Below are 6,501 nucleotides of genomic sequence, written 5' to 3'. Positions count from 1 at the left end.
AAATTGATCAGGGGATGTTCCTAAATTTAAAGAGGGAAAGACTTGTAGAGGTTTAAAAATAAAAGGACTTGGGGTTGGACGAACAGGCATTAGGGAAAGCTATATGGCAAGGTTAAAAGAATTGTGGAATTAATGCTATTTAAAAATAATTGCATTAGAAATCTAGCTAATGGGAATTAGTCCATTTCATTGACTTAGATAGTTATAAAATTAATTCCTTTTTGTGGGACTTTTAATTGGGTGGCTACAAGCAGATGCACATGAGGAATCCCCTCCTGGTGCTAGAATTGCAATCAGGATGTTCAATTCAACAACAGAGTTCGATTCATCAATTGGGTGAATCTCCCAATCTAAAAAGGTTCCGCATAGCTACTATGCACCTAAAATTGCCCCCAAATTGTTTTCTTACTTTCATGTTATTCTAAGTTTTTTACTCTTGGTGAAACCTCCTCACATGCTAGGCTACTTGTCTATTTTCATCCCCCCTTAGCCTCACTTCCCAAAATATTTCATCATTTTCTCTTTTGGCTCAACAATTACGGAAAATAAAATTATTTCTATTTCAAAGGATTTTAATTATCTTCTTATTCTCTTTTCCCATTTTATAGGTTAAAAATCCAAGACTAAATAGGTTAATTTCCCCAGGATCATGTGCAGCTGTTTAAGGGGAAGAGTGGGAAAAGGCCTAGAACCCAGGTCTTTCTACCACAGGCCTCCAAACGTGCCACCTGCTCTTCAATAACTTTCATGGAGTAGCTTTCTCATCCTCTAATTTTCCCTCCCAGGAGCCTTTGCCAGCTCATTATTGCTCCCCTGTGAGATGGAGATCAATATTACACACACACAACATGTTTATGCAAGTGCAATTTCACATGCCCTGGTTTGTTTCCTAAACACATTTTGTGGCCTTTTGGCCTCATTTGCACATTGGGCATATGTCTCACTTTAAGTAGGCTGGCCCAAATGCCTTCCTTCTCCAGGGAGTCTTAAAATAGAAAAAAAGAATTCAATAGGAAATTAAAAAAATACAAGAACACTTGAAATAATACAAATACATAACAGAAAACTAGAAGTCATGATCCCATCTCCTCACCCAACACTGTAACCATTATGATGCATATATTAGTCCACTTTCATGATGCTGATAAAGACATACCTGAGACTGGACAATTTACAAAGGAAAGAGGTTTAATGGTCTTATAGCTCCACGTGGCTGGGGAAGCCTCACAATCATGGTGGAAGGCAAGGAGAAGCAAGTCACATCTTACATGGATGGCAGCATGAAAAGAGAGAGCTTGTGCAAGGAAACTCCCATTTTTAAAACCATCAGATCTCATGAGACTTATTCACCATCATGAGAACAGCATGGGAAAGACCTACCGCCATGATTCAATTATCTCCCACCAGGTTTCTCCCACAACACGTGGGAGCTACAAAATGAGATTTGGGTGGGGACAAGAGTCAAACCATATTAGTTCACTTCCTTTAGACTGTTTCTGTAGGCATCCCCTTTTCATTATCATTATTTTTCCTTAATTCAACTTAGTTCAAACCCAGTGTTGGAATAAGCTGTCTATAAACTGCCTTGCTCTTCCCTGGAATCCATGAAAAAGCATCCCAAGAACATCAATACATCTAGAGCCTTACCCAACACATAACTGGGAGTTGGAAATAACTTTTCAGGCATTCTTTGGTTAGAAGGTTGTGGCAGAGATTTCTAATTGCCTTTTTAATGTCCATAATTCCCTTTATCTTACTAAGAGAACTCCAATTTTATTGAAGGCAACTCAGTGCTAAGTTTAAAAACTATATTTCCACAGCTTCTTTTTAAGTTAGGATTGGTCATATCAAACAGATTTGGTGAAAGGATGTAAGCAGAAATCACAGGGTGGACTACTGAAGAGAATGCTCTTTAAAGGGGACTGGCTGACTTAGCTGATAAGTAGAGTGTGCTTTCCTCTCTTCCTTCTTCTTCCTCCCTTTATGGTGGATGTGATGGTTGGAGCTGCAGTAACTAACTGTGACCATGAAGCAATACTGAAGATGAAAACTAGATGCTAAGGATGTTGGCATCTGAAAGAATAAGGGTGGGATTCTCTGACATTGTGGTGCTTCTATACGAGCTCTGGACTAACAACTGCTCGACTTTACATTGCTTGAGAGAAAGGCGCATTTCCATTTTACTTAAGCCATGCTTTTTATCAGATTGTTTTTTACTTGAAGCTAAAAAGTACTAGTTAATATAGGGGCCAAATAATCCTGAAATGTGTGCAAGGAAAGCTTCCCTTGAAGCCCTAATGGCTCCTCTGAGCCTGAATCTTTTGGTTACCTGGGATTCCCCAGTCATCTCTATGCACTCCTACCTTCTATGTTGGTATCTTGGCAAAGCCAGAACCTCAGCTTTTGGACTCTTTGGGCTTGACACTCTGGACTCATAGTGCTGAGCTCTTTTCCTCTTACACTGCCCCTGTTTCCAGTTGCATTCCCCAAAAGGTCCTGACTTTGCCTGGGAAGCTCTTGCTGCTTCCAAATTTTACCTGTCCTCACTCCCATTCCCACCCCAATTTAGTTTGTGCACCTGCTAGGGGTCATCTTGGCCAACTTTCTACCAAACGCTTAAAGAACATTTATATGTAGTATTTATTTGTAGGACATTCTCTAACATCTTCTCTAGTGATTTTTATCCAAGATTTCCAGATTTATTTTCCCCCTTTCCTAACAATCTCTATCAAGCTGAGTGACTAGTTCCCCCATGGTTCTTAGAGAGGGGTAATCACTGTGAATTAGACTCAGCCTAAAATCTATCCATAGGTGGCTAATGAAGAAGCTTCTGTTACTATAAATTTTTTTTCCCAAAGGTTAGCCATAGAAATAGAGAGGGCCTATTCCATTTCATTCTTTTTACCTCTTAACCTTTCTAATCGAGTTGTGATTCTGGCAACACACAGAATCTTCAATCTTTAGGTTCCAGATTTACTTAATGGAGAAGTAATAATTTTCTTTTTTTATATAATTAAATCCTAATTTTATTAAGGATTTCAAGTTACATACTTCAAATTTCTAGTATGGAATGGAATCATTTTGGAACAGGAAAAGTGGTATAAACACTGACATCCCTTGAAACTTCAATTTTATAAAGAAAATTCTTCTGCAAACCACGTCCTCATTATATAACAAGACTAGGTATTATCTACACCTTCACTTTGGCAATAGCTATTTCCTAAAAGAATGAAAAGATGATTTTGCTACTTCAGTTCATTAGAAATGGGATTCTAGCTTTAAAGTTAGAAAAAGCTGAATTTAGATGAACTATGGTTACAAAAAAAATATCACAGTGTCTAATCAAAGCAAAGGAAATCATTTTGAAAATAAAGAGAAAAAAGCTATTATAATTGGTTAAGGATTTCCAGTAGTAAGTTAAAAATCTCAGGAGAGGAATGGATAGCACTGCAAACAATGTGTTCACATTCCAAGACCTTAACACTAACTTCTCAAAAAGGAAGTTTTCATCACCTTTAAAAATGAATTGAATGTAATTTTATTAACAGCAGAAAATCTAGACCTTCCTCTAAATGACAACCCAAAAGTCCACCCTCGCTGTCGTCAAAAAAAATTCAACCCCGAATTTAACAGTAATTAGCCTGAGGTATTGTAAATGTGGCTCTACAGTCTGAAATTTAATGGCATCTTTTATCAAAAATAGTCTTATGTCCACTTTAGTCTCATGACTACAATACTATAGTGCTATCCAAGTAGTATTTACTGCTATACAGTCATCAAAAATACCTGAAAAAAATTCTTGGACTTTGTGAAATAGTGCATCCATCCACTTCTATACAAATGAGAGCAACAAAAAGATCTAAAAGAGTGTTGCCTGCCCAGGTCCAGAACAGAGGTACTTAACCTTTGTTTTCCAATTTAGTTATCAAAGTGTGGTGTGAACAAAATGCTGAGTGTCACACTGACATTACAAATAGGCCCAAAATTTTGAGCTGTTAACAAGATTGAGAAACATTTTATGAGATTTAACTCAATATGCCTTAACACATCCATGAGGTAGTTAGGTAAACAGTACTACCCATTTTAATACATAGTAAACAGAAGCATGGGTAAGTGACATATTCATACTTTAAGCAATAAGAATTAGAAGAAACCACAGAAGTTTGGGGCCTTTTCTCTAGCTCTAACCCAAAGAAAATGAACTTTAATTTTTTTTTTTACAAAAAGCATCAAATAACTGAAGATTTTCTTCTTCTTCTTCTTCTTCTTCTTCTTCTTCTTCTTCTTCTTCTTCTTCTTCTTCCTCCTCCTCCTCCTCCTCCTCCTCTTCTTCTTCTCTTCTTCTTCCTCTTCTTCTTCCACACTTGCTTATTAGTATAGTATCTCTTTCCAAAGCTGGTACCCTTCTCTTCAATAATGTGGTAAAAACTGTGTGTAACCCTTAATTCCAGCTAGGCCTCTGCTTCTACCTGAATTGGTACAAAATTAAGACATTATCTTGTAAGAACTAAAATTGTATTTGAAATTTTTCTTTTAGGCTGCAAAAACAAAAACAAGCAAACAAACAGCAAATAACTTGAAAATAGGCCTGTCAGATGATGTAAATTCTTCCTTTCCAGGGAAGCAGAAGGTAGACTTTACCACAAAGAAAAGATGCGTAGTTAATGGAGTTTAAATTTAAAAGTATAGTTAAATTGAGGGTAACTTCTGAAAATCCTGTTTTATTCACCTCACTGTGGTACCAGTAACTATCCTGAGTCAGGTTACTTTACCGTTAACTGTCACCTATAACACAATAATCCATTAACAATCTAATGCAGTTATTGGATGTGTTCATACTGGAAATTCTTAACCATATAGTTGTCTTGCCAATTTTATTTTAAAACAATGAATTGTCTTAATATAAGTCACTGCATTTCTGTAACATATTAAAGAAGGTCACAACTAATCCAAGCAGACTTAACCCTATTCAACAACCAGCTGAAAAAAATACTTTGGCTCATCAAGGAAAAAATTATGAAAAGAAAGTATTTCACTTAGCAGTTGTTAATTTTCACAGTTGTACTCCAAGAGCTACATGAAAATATTCCAGAAGAACCAAATTACGTAGCAATTAATGAACATGCGTGACAGAATTTGTGCATTCAAAATATCTGGCGGAAAAACTAGTTAAAATGCTAGATAGGACAAATTGGTCTTTAAAATATCAGTTTCCTGTCCTTTAAAAAAGTTGCATAGTCTACCAAGAAAATACGAAAACATAAGGCTGTAAGTAAATAAGAGTTGTGTTTAGGCTATTACAGTGCAGGTTATCCTCAAGGCCACATACATCCTGCTTCACTGCTGCTTGCACTCTGCTGCGTTTTGATCTTTCTTTGGTTCATAGTCTGGATCATTTTCCTTATCTTCTTCTTCCCCTTCCTCATCTGCTTCTTTGCCTTCTTCATCATAATCATCATCAACATCTTCAATAGCTTCTCCAGTAAAATATAACACTGATCTTGGGATTATACGCTCAGGTAAAAAGTGACTGATTTGGAAGTTTGCAGCATGGATAGCTTCAGCAGCATCATCCAGATATCCACTCTCAGGAACTTCAGGAGGGGCAAAAAAATTAAAGCAAGAGTCATTAGAAACTCTTTTAGTCACAGTACAAACTGTCCCATGTCCCTTGTGTTTCTGCTGCTTCTTAATGTTTCTCAAAGTGACATTCTTTCCTTTTTTTCCAATCTATCTGGCACCCTGTACAACCCATAATTTCTAGTCCATCAAAAGAAAAGGGACCAGAATCATCTGGTTCTGACCTCATCTTATATGTCTTTGTTGGCACTTCATTTGTAAAATATTCACTGGGTTCAAAGTGAAATTCTAAGACAAAACTCATAGGCTGGCCAGCAACCGAGAACTTCACTTTAATATATTTAAAGTGCTTCAGAATAGGTTCATCATGTTCCTGAAGCATATCACTAAGCAAGTCAACATTCTTAAAAATAGTTAACCAAAATTCAGGAATTCCTATGGGCTCTTCTTTTTCTTCATCCTTCTTCTCTTCTTCAATCTTGGCCTTTTCTTTCAACTCCTCCGAAATCTTGCCATCTTCATCTGGTATCTATTCACATTCTTCTTCTGTAGGTTCATAAATTGCATTAATAATCTCAAATCACTTATCAAATAGAGGCTGATAGAGAAGAGCATAGAGAAGTGATAACTTTCAAACCAATCTAAAATATTCAACTTGTGAATAGAAGTAAACAAAGAAAAGTAAATTATTAAATTAAAATATTGGCTCTTAGATTTTAGTGGTAAATAAATTTTTTCCCTGGGTTATCAGTCAGTAACATTAGCTTTTGGTTATAAATCAGTTTGGACAAGTATTGTCCCCTTGGGTTCTAGTGGCTTTTACCCAAGCCCATAGGAAAGCAATCTTCCTGATCCAGATTCCCTACTAATAAGGCATCCGCAGCACTACTGACTAATGTGATTTAAGATGGCTCATGTGTA

At 36.5% G+C, this 6,501-nt stretch overlaps 1 pseudogene; it reads right to left on the bottom strand.

The window, feature by feature from the left end:
* Positions 1-5,123: 5,123 nt before the first annotated feature.
* LOC460616 (nucleosome assembly protein 1-like 1) lies at positions 5,124-5,977 on the bottom strand (annotated as a pseudogene).
* Between the last annotated feature and the right edge of the window lie 524 nt (positions 5,978-6,501).

Source organism: Pan troglodytes, chromosome 2 (assembly GCF_028858775.2).
Source record: "Pan troglodytes isolate AG18354 chromosome 2, NHGRI_mPanTro3-v2.0_pri, whole genome shotgun sequence".
In the NCBI taxonomy this organism is placed as follows: Eukaryota; Metazoa; Chordata; class Mammalia; order Primates; family Hominidae; genus Pan; species Pan troglodytes.
The sequence above is the reverse complement of the archived record's forward strand: the minus strand, read 5'-3'. Positions and strand labels throughout refer to the sequence as shown.